At 39.4% G+C, this 18,043-nt stretch overlaps 1 protein-coding gene across 26 annotated transcripts in view; it reads right to left on the bottom strand.

Moving 5' to 3' along the window:
* AOPEP (aminopeptidase O (putative)) overlaps positions 1 to 17,587 on the bottom strand; it is a 427,206-nt gene extending 409,619 nt beyond the window's left edge. For all 26 annotated transcript variants that reach the window (XR_015170185.1, XR_015170180.1, XR_015170178.1 and 23 more), the window contains exon 1: positions 17,510 to 17,587. The gene's annotated coding sequence lies outside the window, so the exon portion shown is untranslated. The remainder of the gene's footprint in view (positions 1 to 17,509) is intronic.
* Between the last annotated feature and the right edge of the window lie 456 nt (positions 17,588 to 18,043).

Raw genomic sequence — 18,043 nt, 5'->3', positions numbered from 1 at the left:
TCTGAAAACTATAGATAGTGAGGAAAGAAACTGAAGATGACACAAACACGGAAAGATATACCATGTTCTTGGATTGGAAGAATCAATACTGTTAAAATGACCATCCTATCCAAGGCAATTTACAGGTTTAATGCAATCCTTGTTAAATTACGAAGGCATTTTTCACAGAACAAGAACAAAAAATTTTTACACTTACATGGAAACACAAAAGACCCTGAATAGCCAAAACAATCTTGAGAAAAGAGAATGGAGCTGGAGGAATCACACTTCAGATTATACTACAAAGCTACAGTAATCAAATCAGAATGATACTGGCACAAAAACAGACACATAGGCCAATGGAACAGGACAGAAATCCCAGAAATAAACTCACACACTTATGGTCAATTCATCTACAACAAAGGAGACAAGAATATAAATGGAGAAAAGAAAGTCTCTTCAATTAGTGATGCTAAGGAAACAGGTCAGGTATATGAAAAAGAATGAAATTAGAACATTCTTCAGCACCATACACAAAAATAAACTCAAAATGGATTAAAGACCTGAATGTAAAACCAGATACTATAAAATCCTAGAGGAAAACACAGGTAGAACATTCTTTGACAAATTCCAGCAATAATTTTTGGGTCCATCTCCTAGCATAATGGAAATAAAAACAAAATAAACAAATGGGGCCTAATTAAACTAAAAAGCTTTTACATTACAAAGGAAACTATAAACATACCAAAAAGATAACTTACAAATCGGGGAGAAATATTTGCAAATAATGCTACCAAAAAGGGATTGAAGTGAAATCGTGTCTGACTCTTTGCAACCCTGTGGACTGTAGCCCACCAGGCTCCTCCATCCATGAGATTTTCCAGGCAAGAATACTGGAGTGGGTTGTTAATTCCTTTTCCAGGGGATCTTCCCAACCCAAGGACTGAACCTGGGTCTCCCGCATTGCAGGCAGATTCTTTACCATCTGAGCCACCAAGGAATCCCAACAAGGGATTAATTTCCAAAACATATGAACAGCCTATACAGTGTAATATCAAACACCCAATCAAAAAATGAGCAGAAAACCTAAATAGAAATTTCCCTAAAAAAGACATACAGATGGCCAACAGGCACATGAAAAGATGCTCATTATTAGAAAAATGCAAATCAAAACTACAATGAGGTATCATCTCACATTAGTCAGAATGGCCATCATTTTAAAAAGTCTAAAAATAATAAATGCTACAAAGTGTGTGGAGAAAAGAGAACCCTCCTACACTGCTGGAGGAAATGTAAAATATACAGCCACTATGGAGAGTATGGAGGTTCCTTAAAAATTAAAAATAGACCTACCATTTGATCCAGCAATCCCATTCCTGGGCATATATTCCAAGAAAACTCTAATCTGAAAAGATATGTGGACCCCAAGGCTCATAATAGCACTATTTACAACAGTCAAGACATGGAAGTAGCATAAATGTCCACTGATAGATAAATAGATAAAGAAGATGTGGTATATATGCAGGTGTGTATGTATGTATGTGTATATATATATAAAATACTAGTCATAAAAAGAATCACTTTGCTGTATACTTGAACACAGCATTGCAAATTAACTATACTTTAATAAAAAAAAATACTTGAAATGTAAATGGACTAAATATTCCAATTCAAAGATCAAGGCTTTTAATATCACCTACTTACTTCTTATTTTGCAGTGACAATACTTACAATAAGAAAGCCTAAGTCTACTTATATCCATTGATAATATGTATATTTTTAATGCTTTGTAAAACAGGTGTTAGTACTCATTCTTTTTTTTTTTTTAGTACTCATTCTTAATGAATAATGTAGGATAAGTTCATTAAGATAAGGCAAAAATACAAATTTCACTGAAGTCTGGATTTATCAAACAGAAAAAAAGCATATTTGAAGGCATATTCTATTAGTAATTTTTATTTTGCTTACTGAGATCACTGTAATTACCTCTCAATCAACATTGTACATACATAATTATATGTTCTAAATAAACAGGAAACAATAAAGAGCAAGTGGGAGAAGAAAGGGAACACCTAAGAGGTTGCAGGATTTAAGGATAAGCTGACATTACTTCAGACAAAGACTGAGATGTTCAAACACAAAAGACATGTCCTGAAATTCAGTCACATAGCACAGAACAAAGGGCTTTTTGAAAAGTGGTATGCTGCTGCTGCTGCTGCTGCTAAGTCGCTTCAGTCATGTCCGACTCTGTGCGACCCCATAGACGGCAGCCCACCAGGCTCTGCCGTCCCTGGGATTCTCCAGGCAAGAACACTGGAGTGGGTTGCCATTGCCTTCTCCATTGTGTGAAAGTGAAAAGTGAAAGTGAAGTCGCTCAGTCATGTCCGATTCGTAGGGACCCCATGGACTGCAGTCTACCAGGCTCCTCCATCCATGGGATTTTCTAGGCAAGAGTACTGCAGTGGCTTACCATTGCCTTCTCCAGAAAAGTGGTATACTTAGAGGTAAATGATCACAAAATCAGATCAGGAAAACACTGTAAAAATAAATAAGCTGGATGAATTCCATGACTTTTTATTTTATTTATTTTTAAAGATTATTTTTATATGGTTCATTTTTAAAGTCTTTATTGAATTTATTACAATACGGTTTCTGTTTTATGTTTTGTTTTGTTTTGTTTTGACCACGAGCCATGTGGGGATCTTAGCTCCCTGGTCAGGAATTGAACCCACACCCCTTGCATTGGAAAGTGATGTCTTAACTACTGGACTGTCAGGGAAGTACACCATCAGTTCAGTTCAGTCGCTCAGCCGTGTCCGACTCTTTGTGACCCCATGAACCAACTGCAGCATGCCAGGCCTCCCTGTCCATGACCAACTCCTGGAGTCCACCCAAACCCATGTCCATTGTGTCCGGTGATACCATCCAACCATCTCATCCTCCGTCATCCCCTTCTCCTCCTGCCCCCAATCTTTCCCAGCATCAGGGTCTTTTCAAATGAGTCAGCTCTTCACATCAGGTGGCCATGACTTATTTATTTATTTATTATGGCTGTGCTGGATCTTGGTTGCACCACACAGGGTCTTCAATGCTGCCTATGAGCTTTTTCTACTCGTGGGGAGTGGGAGCTACTCTCTGGTTTGTGGTATGCAGGCTCCTCATTGCAGTGGCTTCTCTTGTTTCAGAGTGCAGGCCCTAGGGCACGTGAGCTTCAGTAGTTGTGGCACAGGGGCTCAGTAGTTGTGGCACATGGGCTTAGTTGCCTCTTGGCATGTGGGATCTTAGTTCCCAGACAAGGGATAGAATCCGTGTCCCCCACGTTGGCAGGTGGATTCTAAACCACTGGACCACCAAGGAAGTGTCCCCCTCAATGACTTTTTAAAGCACTGCAGCATGGAGGTACAAGGTCAAGAAACTGACAATGTTAGAAAAAGACTTGAGTAACACTTATTGGATAGAGTAAGAAAACAAACATCTAGAAAATCTTAATTCTGATCTTATTTCAGAAACTCTCAGGCTGTCTTACGGCTGCTTTTCCAACCTGCTCTGACTATGTTCTCTCTCCCAAAATTACCTACTCAGTGCCAACAATCTTCACCTTCACTGCACTCAGTAAACCAATAGTCCATTCTTGAAATTTTTATTACTTGGAATAGCTCTATCTCTGAAATATGTAATTTCCATAATTTTATCTCAAAACACAACTTCCTATCTCCCTACTCTTTCTCTAGCTTACTTGCCAATTCTTTTATTTATTGCATTGAGACCTCAGTCCCTCAGTTAAGTTCAGTTCAGTCACTCAGTCGTGTCCAACTCTGTGCGACGCCATGAACTGCAGCACACCAGGCTTCCCTGTCCCTCACCAACTCCCAAAGCCTGCTCAAACTTATGTCCATCAAGTCAGTGATGCCATCCAACCTCTGTCATCCCCTTTTCTTCCTGCTTTCAATCTTTCCCAGCATCAGAGTCTTTTCCAATGAGTCAGTTCTTTGCATCAGGAGGCCAAAGTATTGGAGCTTCAGCTTCAGCATCAGTCCTTCCAATGAATATTCAGGACTGATTTCCTTTAGGATGGACAGGTTTGATCTCCTTGCAGTGCAAGGGACTCTTAAGAGTCTTCTCCAACACCACAGTTCAAAAGCAGTCAATTCTTCTTTTTATGGTTCAACTTTCACATCCATACATGACTACTGGAAAAAAACAGAGCTTTGACTAGACAGACCTTTATCGGCAAAGTCAGTCCCTCAGCCTTCTGATTATTTCCAATCCATCTGCTCCTCTGACTGTAAGGTAGTGGTTCCAATTGGAAGTGATTTTGCCCCTCAGAGGGCAATTGACAATGTTTGGAGACACTTTTAGTTGTCAAAACTGGAGGGGGCTGTTACTGGCATCTAGTAAGTAGATGTCAGGGATGCTGACCATCCCACAATGCACAAGACAGACCCTACAACAGAAAATTATGTTTCTAAAGTTGAGAAGCCCTGCTCTATGGTCCTCTTTAGATAACTGGTCCATTCCTCAATCACTCTTAGAACATTTCAACCTCAATTCTCTTGCCTTTTCATCCTTCTGACACACTTGTTTTATAAAAACATAATCCTCAACCAATTAAATCCTCAAAATTTTCTACTTTTAAACTTGGTGCACTGAGCTCAACAAAAGCAAAACAAACATGTTCCATAATCATAAAAGTAGCTGACACTATGTATTGAGATTAAACCTCAGCAAAATGCTCAGCATTAGCAGGCAGGCAGTCCTTCTTATCTCTCCCTAGTTACCTCTTCACTCACTCTTTTTCCTTCTATGACTGTTTTAAACTCTGTCCCATCAATCCCTCATTCTCCTCCAAATCAAACACTCAGTATCAGCAACGTCAGTTGTTTCACTAAGAAAAACGAAAAACAAAGGAGGAAAGGAAAGATACAGCCATCTGAATGCAGAGTTCCAAAGAATAGCAAGGAGTGATATGAAAGCCTTCCTCAGTGATCAGTGCAAAGAAATGGAGGAAAACAATAGAATGGGGAAGACAAGAGACCTTTGCAAGAAAATTAGAGATACCAAGGGAACATTTCATGCAAAGATGGGCTCAATAAAGGACAGAAACAGTATGGACCTAACAGAAGCAGAAGATATTAAGAAGAGGTGGCAAGAATACACAGGAGAACTATACAAAAAATATCTTAATGACCCAGATAATCAAAACGGTGTGATCACTCACCTACAGCTACACCTACCTAGAGTGTGAAGTCAAGGGGGCCTTAGGAAGCATTCCTACAAACAAAGTTAGTGGAGGTGATGGAATTCCAGTTGAGCTATTACAAATCCTAAAAGATGCTGCTGTTAAAGTGCTGCACTTGATATGTCAGCAAATTTGGAAAACTTAGCAGTGGCCACAGGACTGCAAAAAGTCAGTTTTCATTCCAATTCCAAAGAAGGAAGTGCCAAAGAATGGTCAAACTACCACACAACTGCACTCATTTCACATGGTAGCAAGGTAATGCTCAAAAGCTAGGCTTCAACAGTACCTGAACCAAGAACTTCCAGATGTACAAACTGGATTTAGAAAAGGCAGAGGAACCAGAGAGCAAATTGCCAACATCCACTGAATCATAGAAAAAGCAAGGGAATTTCAGAAAAAAACATTTACTTCTGCTTCGTTGACTATGCTAAAGCCTTCGTATTGGTCACCAACCTGTGGAATATTCTTAAAGAGATAGGAATACCAGATCACCTTACCTGCTTCCTAAAGAACCTGTACGCTGGTCAAGAAGCACCAGTTAGAACTGGACATAGCCATCAGCAGATGAATGGATAAGAAAGCTGTGGTACATATACACAATGGAGTATTACTCAGCCATTAAAAAGAATATATTTAAATCAGTTCTAATGAGGTGGATGAAACTGGAGCCTATTATACAGAGAGAAGTAAGCCAGAAAGAAAAACACCGATACAGTATACTAACGCATATATATGGAATTTAGAAAGATGGTAACAATAAGCCTGTATGTGAGACAGCAAAAGAGACAAAGATGTATAGAACAGTCTTTTGGACTCCGTGGGAGAGGGAGAGAGTGGGATGATTTGGGAGAATGGCATTGAAACATGTATAATATCATATAAGAAATGAATCGCCAGTCCAGGTTTGATGCAGGATACAGGATGCTCGGGGCTGGTGCACTGGGATGACCCAGAGGGATGGGATGGGGGAGGTGGGAGGGGGGTTCAGGATGGGGAACACATGTACACCCGTGGCAGATTCATGCTGATGTATGGCAAAACCAATACAATATTGTAAAGTAATTAGCCTCCAATTAAAATAAATAAATTTAAATTAAAAAAAAAAAACAACTGGACATAGAACAATGGACTGGTTCCAAATTGGGAAAGGAGTATGTCAAGGCTGTATACTGTCACCCTGCTTATTTAACTTCTATTCAGAGTACATCATGCGAAATGCCGGGCTAGATGAAGCTCAAGCTGGAATCAAGATTGCCAGGAGAAATATTAATAACCTCAGATATGCAGATGATACCACCCTTACAGCAGAAAGTGAAGAGGAACTAAAGAGCCTCTCACTGAAAGTGAAAGAGGAGAATGAAAAAGCTGGCTTAAAACTCAGCATTCAAAAAACTAAGATCATGGCATCTGGTCCCATCACTTCATGGCAAATAGATGGGGAAAAAATGGAAATAGTGACAGGCTTTATTTTCTTGGGCTCCAAAATCACTGCAGATGGTGACTATGGACACGAAATCAAAAGATGCTTGCTCCTTGGAAGAAAAGCTATGACAAAGTTAGAGTACTAAAAAATGGAGACGTCACTTTGTCAACAAAGTTCGATACAGTCAAAGCTATTGTTTTTCCAGTAGGCATGTATGGATGTGAGAGTTGGACACTAAAGAAGGCTGAAGAACTGAGGCTTTCAAACTGTGGTGCTAGAGAAGACTCTTGAGAAACCCTCAAGACTCTTGAGACTCTCGAACAAACCACTCAATCCTAAAGGAAATCAACCCTGACTATTCATTGGAAGGACTGATGCTGAAGCTCTGATACTTTGGCCACCTGATGTGAAGAGCTGATTCACTGGAAAAGACCCTGATGCTGGGAAAGATCGAGGGCAGGAAGAGAAGGGAGTGACAGAGGATGGGATGGCTGAATGGCATCACTGACTCAACAGACACTAGTTTGAGGAAACTCTGGGAGACAGTGAAGGACGGGGAAACCTGGCATGCTGCAGTCCACTGGGTCACGAACAGTTGGACATGACTGAGCAACTGAACAATAGACAAGAACTTCCACATATTTCTTCCCCATCCTATGGGGGAATTATTTACATCTATCTCCATTCTTCTCCTTATTCTCTTAGGAAAATGGAAGAAGTATCCATCCTGTTCCAGCAAACACTGGATACCATATCATGCTGGTCTCCTCCTTGACACTACTACAACAATTACCTAACTCCCTAAATCATCTACCTGAACTCCATCCTCTTTCCCAGCCCTTTCACTTGAGAAATAAGTGATTGTTTCTATCCTTTCTTAGGGGGGAAAAAGTACAAATAAACAAACACTTTTCCTTCCATATCTCTCTCTTCTCACAGCCAAATTCCTTAAAAGAACTGGCTTCAGTCCTTTCCCTATTATTCTATCTCCCTTTCAGCCCACTACTCCCTGCTCACATTCCTACTATGCCACCAAACTCCACAGTGGAGACAAATGACTTCCTGTATCAATTTCAGTGGGTTCTTTCAGCCCTTAATTTTGGACATTAACACAAATTACCACACCCTCCTTAAAATGCTCTCCTGTTTTGGTGTTTGCAATACCATTCTCTCCTCTGTGGTCTTTCCTTTTCCCACCTCCTAGCTGTTGGTGTGTCCTATAGTTCTAGCTTCCATCTTATTTGCGCAATGCATGCTCTAGTAACTTCAAGTCATATATCCAGCCCTGATTTCTTCTCAGTTTTCTTAGTGAATGACATCACCATCTACTCGGTTACCCACACTAGAATCCTAGAGATGACCCTAGATTTCTTATTCTCACCTACACATAAACACTTGCAAACTTCTATCAATTTAATCTAAGTATCTCTTGGATCCATCATGTTAGTTCATTCTCTGCAGCTGGTCCAATTCAGGTCATTATCTCTCACCCAGACATATTATTAAAAGAAAAATCATAATTAAGGGTATATGAGCAAAACACTGGGGAGTGCCTTGGCTCAGCTGGTAAAGAATCCACCTGCAATGCAAGAGACCTGGGTTCGATCTCTGGGTTGGGAAGATCCCCTGGAGAAGGGAACAGCTACCTACTCTAGTATTCTGGCCTGCAGAATTCCATGGACTATATAGTCAGTGGGGTCGCAAACAGTCGCACACGACTGAGCAACTTTCACTTTCTTCCACTTTTCTTTCTTTTACAAGTAAGAATATTACACAAATACAATGGGGTATGATTCCAAAGAACACAGAACACTGATACATTAGGGGAAAAAAAACAGTTTAAAAAATGGATTCTAATACTATATGCATGTGTGTGTGCTAAGTAGCTTCAGTCATGTCTGATTCTTTGCATCCATATGGACTTTAGCCACCAGGTTCCTCTGTTCATGCAAATTCTCTAGGCAAGAATACTAGAGTGGGTTGCCATGCCCTCCTCTGGAGGGATGGAGGATCCCAAGGATCGAAACCGCGTCTCCTGCATTGCAGGTAGCTTCTTTATCACTGAGCCACTGGGAAAGCTCTATTACTGTATAAATATAGGCAAATCATTCAATCATCTCAGGCTTCAGATTCCCAGCTGCTGAATAAAGAGGTAAAAAAGATATATCTAAGGACCTTTGTGCCCTGAGCATTCATTCTACAATTCTATTTCTACCAGACAGTACTCAGGCAGTTCCTACCTCCAAATATGCACCATACTTGCTACATATGCAAGACATTATTGGTGCCAAAAGAAACAGGCTGATTTGTCCTCTTTGATGTCAAAATATATCGAGCATATCCTGATTAAATTGAAGGTTAAAAAAAACCCAAAACCTTCAATTCCAAGTGTCAAAGAAATAAAATGTAAGCAAAGGCCAAGAAAAAAAAGTATAATGGTACTGATTATATACAGAAAAATGCTATCTCAGAATAATTTCTTCAGGAATCAAGCAACATAGAGTAATGAGTTAGCAATAAAATGAATGTACTATAAACCATTGTGACAGTCAATAACAACATTATGAATAAAAAGCTCTCTTTACCCATAGTACAGCAGTGTGGGAATTGTACAATATCTAAAGTCAAACACCAACATAATATATATGCAATATGAGATCATAAAAAGTTTTAGGATCTGCTTTTCAAAGACAAGGCTCTTAGAAAAAGATAAGATGAACTAAGCTGTAAAAATGCAGTCTAAATTTCATTAAAATGCTATCACTCCATTCAAATGAGAAGCACGTGTTATCCTTTTGACAGTTGACAGTTTGGGTTCAGTTGCTCTTCCATTTCCTACTAAGCTCAAAAGTAATGTTCCATTTTAAATATTATATAAAAGATGAGGACAGAGAAAGAGTGTGGTAGGCAAAACAATTTACACCGCAAAGTTGATGATGACTTAATGGTTGGTCAGCTCAAAATTTAGGATAGATCAACTCTAGAGCAAACTTCACCACCTAACAGCCTTGCAATTTTAACAATTCGTTTAATTTCTCTGTGCCTCAGTTTCTTCTTTGGCAAAACAGAACAATGATAGTACCTACTTCATAGGTAAAGTGCTTGAAACAATGCTGGCATACTATAACCACTATAGAAATGCTAAGAAAGTCATCATTATTATTTTCCTTACTATTTTTGACTAAATATTAGGTGAGAAGAAAAACAACACTATAATGTATACTCTTATAGGAGGCTCTTGAGAGTCCCTTGGATTGCAAGGAGATCAAACCAGTCAATTCTAAAGGAAATCAACCCTGAATATTCATTGGAAGGACTGATGCTGAAGCTGAAACTCTGATACTTTGGCCACCTGATGCAAAGAACCAACTCACTGGAAAAGACCCTGATGCTGGGAAAGACTGAAGGCAGGAGGAGAAAGGGGAGACAGAGGGTGAGATGATTGGATGGCATCATCAACTCATGAGTTTGAGCAAACTGTGGGAGAAAGAGAAGGACAGGGAAGCCTGGAGTGCTGCAGTTCATGGGGTCACAAAAAGTAGGACACAACTTGGTGACTGAACCAACTGAACTACAACAACATAATGTGTACTCAAGCTCCAGTTTAACACTGTCACCAAGTATTTTGTTCAAAGTTCAATAACAATGTTACTTCAGTTGTTATCTCCAATCTTGATCTTCGAGGAACTCACAATCAAATCAAATCATCAAGTGTTAAGTTCATACCACAGGAAATGAGAGGTATAAAGAGGCATAATTCACACACACACAGACACATACACACAAAACAGACACATAATCAACTAAGCAGAATAGAGAACCTAAAAATAAACCCATGCATCTATGGTTAATTAATTTATGACAAAGGCGTCTACGGCCATACCACCTTGAATGCGCCAGATCGCATCTGATCTCAGAAGCTAAGTAGGGTCAGGCCTGGTTAGTACTTGGATGGGAGACAGAGGAGCCAAGAATATACAATGAGGCAAAGAAAATTCTCCAACAAATGGTGCTGGGAAAATTGGACAACCACATACAAAAGAATGAAACTGGACCGCTATTTTACATCACATACAAAATCAACTCAAGACAGATTAGAGATTTGAATGTAAGATCTGAAGTCATAAAACTCCTAAAGAATATATAGGTGATAAGATCCTTGGCAGGGGCTTTCCTGGTGGCTCAGAAGGTAAAGAATCTTCATGCAGTGCAGGAGACACGGGTTCAATTCCTGGGTCAGGAAGATCCCCTGAAGAAGGGCATGGCAACCCACTCCAGTATTCTTGCTTGGAGAATCCCATGGACAGAGGAGCCTGGCGGGCTACAGTCTATGGGGTCACAGAGAGTCAGACACAACTGAGCAACTAACATGAATGAATGAATGAACGAATGAAGCTCCTTGGCATCAGTCTTTGTCATGAGTTTTTGCATCTGACACCAAAAGCAAAAGCAACAGAAGCAAAAACAAACAATTCAGAGCACATGAAACTAAGAAGTTTCTGCAAAGTGAGGAAACCATCAATAAAATGAAAAGGCAACCTTCTGAATGGGAGAAGATTCATATATCATGTATCTGACAAAGGGCTGACATCCAAAATACATAAAGGATTCATACAACTCAGTAACAACAAAATCCAATTGAAAAATGGACAGAGCATCTGAAGAGCCATTTGTCTAAAGAAGATGTATAGATGGCCAACAGGTACTTAATATCACTAATTATCAGGTGCTTGGTATCACTAATTATCAGGGAAATGCCAATCAAAACCACATTGAGATATCATTGCAAACCTATCAGAATGCCTATTTTCAAAAAGGATGAAAACAGCAAGTGTGGGCAAGGATGTACAGAAAAGAGAACCCCTGTGCACTATTAGTGAGAACTGGTCCAGCCACTATGGGAAATAGAATAGAGATTACTCAAAAAATTAAAAATAATAAAACTACCATAATTTCGAGCTATTCCACTTCTGGGTATTTATCCAAACAAACAAAAACACTAACTCAAAAAGATACATGCTAAGTTGCTTCAGTCACGTCCAACTCTTTGTGACTCTATGGACTGTAGCCTGTCAGGCTCCTCTGTCCATGGGATTCTCCAGGCAAGAATATTGGAGTGAGTTGCCAAGCCCTCCTGCAGAGGATCTTCCTGACCCAGGGACTGAACCCAAGTCTCTTATGTCTCCTATACTGGGAGGTGGGTTCTTTACCACTAATGCCACCTGGGAATATGTACCCTCATGTTCACTGCAGCATTATTTACAATAACCAAGATAAGGAAACAACCTAAGTTTCCATCAGTGGGTAAACAGATAAAGAAACTGTGGTATATACACACAATGGAATATTATTCAGTCATAACAAAGAACAAAATCCTGCCCTTTGTGACAGTGTGGATGACCCATGAGGGCATTATGCTAGGTGAAATAAGTCAGACAGAAAAAAATACTGTCTGATCTCTTACATGTGGAATCAATCAGTAACCAAGGTGGGAGATGAGAGAAACTGGTGAGCTTTTTTTTTTTTCAGTTTAAATAAGTTAAAAATAAAATAAAAGATTGAAAAATTTTTAAACGTTTAAAGAAGCAAAATTCAATATGCTTCAAAAGTACAGCATGTGGTAGGTAATACAATGGAATATTATTCAGCTATAAAAGGAATGAAATTCTGATATATGCTATAACTTGGATAAACCGTACAAACATGCCAAATGAACCAATCCAGACACAAAAGGGAAAATGGTGTATGGTTCCACCTGTGCAAGGAACCTAGAATAGGCAAATTCATAGAGACAGAAAGTAGAATAACAGGAGCTGGGCAGGATGGTGTAGGAAGTGAGGGGGATGAGGCGCTGTTGTTTAATGGCTACAGAATTTTTGTTTGGGAAGATAAACATTTCTGAAAATAGTGACGATAATTAAACAACACTCTGTATGTGCTTTGGAGAAGGAAATGGCAACCCACTCCAGTACTCTTGCCTGGAACATTCCATGGACTGAGAAGCCTGGTAGGCTATAGTCCATGGTGTCACAAAGAGTCAGACACGACTGAGCAACTTCGCTTCGCTTCGCTGTATGTGCTTAATGCCAATGAACTGTATACTAAAAAATTTCATGTTATGTACATTTAACCATCTTTAAGAAAACTTTAAAAAATATAGCCTATATTTTCAACAAGAAGTTTTAAGATGATTAGCAGCCTTAATAGTATTAAAATAAAGGATAGATAATTTATGTTCAAGTTCCTAACTATGGACATCTATCAACTCTTAGCTGCTCTTGGTTTAAAGCACACATCTGAAAATGGGTACATACCTTGCAAATTTTTTAAGGAACATTATTTCACCTTGTTGATACAGTCAGTTTTTGTATAGCTCCTTGAAAGGTGCAAGAAGGAAAGAGATACCTTATACTGAGGAGATACCTTATATGAGACCAATACATAATGGTGGTTTTATAAGGATGTACTTATTCAAAAAGAAGCATGATAACATGAGTGCAATAGTATACCTGTGCAGAGCACCATAAATGGAAGTGTAAATCAAATGATATTCAAGAGTAGAAACTATTCAAATTAAACCATAATTTAAAACACTAAAAGCGAAAGTGAAGTCACTCAGTTGTGTCCGACTCTTTGTGACCCCATGGACTACAGACCACAAGGTTCCTCTGTCCGTGAAATATTTCCCAAATACTTTAATTTCAAACAGAAATTAAAGCTCCATTATTTTAAAGGATACATGCACCCCAATCTTCACTGCAGCACTGTTTACAACAGCCAAGACATGAAAGCAGACTAAATGTCCTGTGACAGAACAGATAAAGACGGTGTGGTACATATATACAATGGAATATTACTCAGCCATCAAAAAGAATGAAATAACACTATTTGCAGCAACATTGATGGACCTAGGGAGTGTCAGACTGAGTGAAGTAAGTCAGACAGAGAAGGAGAAATATGGTACGGCATCCCTTATATATAGAATTTAAATAGAAATGACACAAATGAACTACAAAACAGAAAAAGACTCACAGACTTAGAAAATGAACTTATGGTTGTCATGGGGAAGAGACAGTTAGGGAGTTTGGGTAAGTCATATACACACTACCATATTCAAAATGGATAATCAACAAGGACATATTATATAGCACATGGAATGTTATGTACCAGCCTGGATGGGAAGGAGGTTTGGGGGAGAATGGATACATGTATATGTATGGTTGAGTCCCTTCACTGTTCACCTGAAACTACCACAACGTCGTTAACTGGCTATGCTGCTGCTGCTGCTGCTAAGTCGCTGCAGTCATGTCCGACTCTGTGCAACCCCATAGACAGCAGCCCACCAGGCTCCCCCGTCCCTGGGATTCTCCAGGCAAGAACACTGGAGTGGGTTGCCATTTCTTTCTCCAATGCATGAAAGGGAAAAGAGAAAGTGAAGTCGCTCAGTCGTGTCCGACTCTAGGCTGCATGGACTGCAGCCTACCAGGCTCCTCTGTCCATGGGATTTTCCAGGCAAGAGTACTGGAGTGGGTTGCCAGTGCCTTCTCTGTAACTGGCTATACACCAATACAAAAGAAAAAGTTTAAAGTTCGGAAAAATAAAAAATAAATACTATTCAAAGAATAGTATTTCTCATTGGAAAAAACCCTGATGCTGGGAAAGATGGAGGGCAAAAGGAGAAGGTGGAGACAGGATGAAATGGTTGGATGGCATCACCGACTCAGTGGACATGAGTTTGAGCAAACTCAGGCAGATAGTGAAGGACTGCGTGCCATGGTCCATGGGGTCGTAAAGCGTTGGACATGACTGAGCAACTGAACAACAACAAAAGAATAACAAGTTTCATAGAGAAATGCAAATCAAAACTACAATAAGGTATCGCCTCACGCCAGTCAAAATGGCCATCTTTAAAATATCTACCAAAAAAAAAAAACCTACAAATAATAAATGCTGCAAAGAGTATAGAGAAAAAAGAACCCTCCTACATTGTTGTGGGAATATAAATTGGTGCAGCCACTATGGAGAACAGTGTGGAGGTTCCTTAAAAACTTAAAAATAGAATTACCATATGATCCTGCAATCCCACTCCTGGGCAAAATGTCTCATTTAAAAAGATACACACAGAACCCCGATGTTCACAGCAGCATCACTTACAATATCCAAGATACGAAAGCAATCTAATGGTTCATCAACAGATGAATGGATAAAGAAGATATGGTATGTATGTACATTCATATATATATATTCACACAATGGAATATTAATCAGTCATACAAAAGAATGAAATCATGCCATTTGCAGCAATATGGATGGTCCTAGGGATTACCATACTAAATGAAATAGGTCAGACAGAGAAAGACAAATGCCATATAAAATCATTTGTGGAAACTAAAAATACAATACAAATAAACTTATTCACACAACAGAAACAGACTCACAGACACAGAAAACAAATTTACGGTTACCAAAGAAGAAAGTGAGGGGATGGATAAGTTAGCAGTTTGAGATTAACAAATAGACACTACTACATATAAAACAAATAAATAAGGACAGGGAACTATATTCAACGTTTTGTAATAATCTATAATGGAAAATAATCTGAAAAAGAATATATATATATATACACATACACGTATAACTGAATCCCTTCACTGTACACTCGAAACTAACACAACACTGTAAATCTACCATACCTAAACTAAAAAAAAAGTGTTTCAGAGAACTATAATACAATATTCAAAGAATCAGAGGCCAAAATCAGACTAATAATATTAGCAAACATTTATATGGCTCTTACAGTATGCCTGGTGTCCTATAACCTCTTTATATGTACTACTAACTCAGTAGTTAATATGTAATATTACCCTAACAACAATCTCAGACAAGTATTCTTATTATTCCTATTTTACAAATGAAGAGGTCAACTATCTTGTCTGGACTCACTGTCCTACTAGTAAGTGACACAGCAAGGACTGGAATCCTGGAAGTATGGTTTCTGGGGCCTTATTTTTAATTGTTATGGTTTACAATTTCTTGCTGATCCTAAGGAATGGACTACAAAAAGTACAGGAAAACTCAAAATGCAAAGCAGTTTGAGGGGTCAAATATAACAAAAATCACCAAATCACAACATAACAATAAATGAAATTCATAATGACTGCTCTGAGACATAAGGCAAAGTTAAAATATGTTCAGCATACTTACTGTTTAAGAAGGCAAAGAATTATTTAGTGCATTTAAAAATTTTCCATCAAAAACAGTCAATACGATTTTCATTTCTAAAGGGGTAAAAATTTCAACTGTCCAAAATTACTTATTCTGCAAGAGTTCCAAACAGAAAGGTCCTCAGCAATCTTATTTGCCAATTACCTCATTCTTAAAGAAAAGTGTGTGTGTGTGTGTGTGTAAGGGGATCATAAATAAATAAACTTTTCAGGGGTTTTGATTCTAGGTATATGAGAACTTAATACTAAAGATATTAGAAAATGTTAAATCATTTAGATAGACAAGTGAATAAACTCACAGAATTATCCATTATTATTGTAAAAAGCCTAGAATTTTATCATAGTACAATTATAATTTTTTAAGAAGTACAGGCTTTCAAGTCATACATAGACCTGAACTTCAAGCTTGTCTCCTCCAGTATAGTTACTGTTAATTTTTGGCAAGTTATTTTCACATAACTGGGCCAAAGTTTCCATTTCTATAAGTTGAGGATACGGATTTCTAACTCAAAAGGTTCTTGTGTGAGCTCAGGAAAATACACATGCAAAGTACTGAACACAGTCGCTGTGATATAGCAGATGGTCAACAATGAGCGACTAGTACTATTCTCTAACCTTTTTCTACCTGTTCCCCAAATATAAGAAACTAATCTTACCAATTATCAAGTCATCATAGGCATCCCAGAAAGACAGTATCATATGCCCTATTCAAAAAATTTAGACATACTAAAAGTACAAGAAAATACAAAAACGAACCATCGATAAGACAAAAAAAAAGTCGGACTCCTGTTTCTCCTCCCACGTCAACTCTGGTTGGTTTTGTAATAACCTGTATTCCCGTATAAAAAACACGAAATTCTATTATTTGGGGGCAGTCTAAACATTTCCAGTTAGGTACTGTTGCTTATTTATTTTGACAGCTACCTTTGTGAGGGTAATTGTCATCTTTGCTTGAAAAAACAAAACAAAAAAAAAAACCAGGGACAGGAGCATTTCAATGAAATGCTGTTTCATCTATCTCGACAGCTGATTGGATGCCATGTAGATCATTTATTGCTGCAATAAATTTTCACATTACTGCGCCAGCCCTTTACCCAACAAATATTATACATGCTTTAATGAACAAAACTCCTTACTGACAGTGAACCAATGCTCTAAAGGGACACAAAAACTCAAAACTTGGTACTCTCAGTAAGGATCCGAGGGGAGATGGCTGGGTGTCGCTGCAAGAGGAAATGAACAGAATCGAAAGCCGTTCTGTCTCCGTAAACAAGATTGGAGATAAGCCCTATATAGGGGGTAGGAGCGGAGAGAAGCGGGTGAGGTGGGCCTGGAGACAACTGAGGAAGGCGGTGGCAGCTGCAGTCTGAGGAAGCGTCTGTGCCACCGGAGAAAGGATCGTCGGAACCCATCGCCACGCCGAGAGCTGAGGCGGAGAGAAGTGGCACGCTCAGGCCAGTCCCCAGAACGGGTTCAGCCTCCGGATTCTGGGAGGACAGACGGAATGGGCACCCCACTGATTAAGAAAGATGAGGGCAGAGGCGGGCTCCCAGCCGCCTTCAAAACGGGACGCTGCTGGCCCCGCCGCCATCCCGGTGCCGTTGGAGATGAAGGCAGGGACCCAACAGAGAGCGAACAGGTTACCTGTCTCAGCCGCCTGCCCGCGGGTCTCCACTTCCTCAGACTGGGTGCTACCACGGGCTACCCGGGCACGCGCCGAGTGATGTCATCTTCGCGCGCCCAAGCGGAGGTCCATCTAGCCCCGGCCCCCTTGATTAGAGGGGTGGGGCAGTAGAGTCTGCGCAGGCGTGATGCTACCTCGGGCATGCAAAGGCGAGAAAAAGGCTTGGTTTGGGTTGTGTGCGGTTGCCCTCACCTAACTACTCTTCCAAAATCTTATATGCACTTCAGAAAAAAAAAAAAAATGTTATTGAAATACAGACATGGACTTTTTATTCCTTATTTTGCTCTTCCTCTTCTGTATATAACCCTTGTTTGTATACTCACTCATTCAACGGCAATTAATTAAAAGTCCACTTATGTTCCAGGCAAGCACGGTTACAGAATCGGAGATACTGCAATGACAAAACAGACAGAATGCCTAGCCTCATGGAGATTACTTTCTAATTAAGAAAGTGAACATTGAATAACTCCGCAAAGATATTTTAGGCATACCTC

The sequence above is a fragment of the Bos grunniens genome, chromosome 8 (assembly GCF_055505025.1).
Source record: "Bos grunniens cultivar Pamir isolate PY7600 chromosome 8, Bosgru_T2T1.0, whole genome shotgun sequence".
Lineage (NCBI taxonomy): Eukaryota > Metazoa > Chordata > Mammalia > Artiodactyla > Bovidae > Bos > Bos grunniens.
This window is presented reverse-complemented; position numbering and strand designations above follow the sequence as displayed.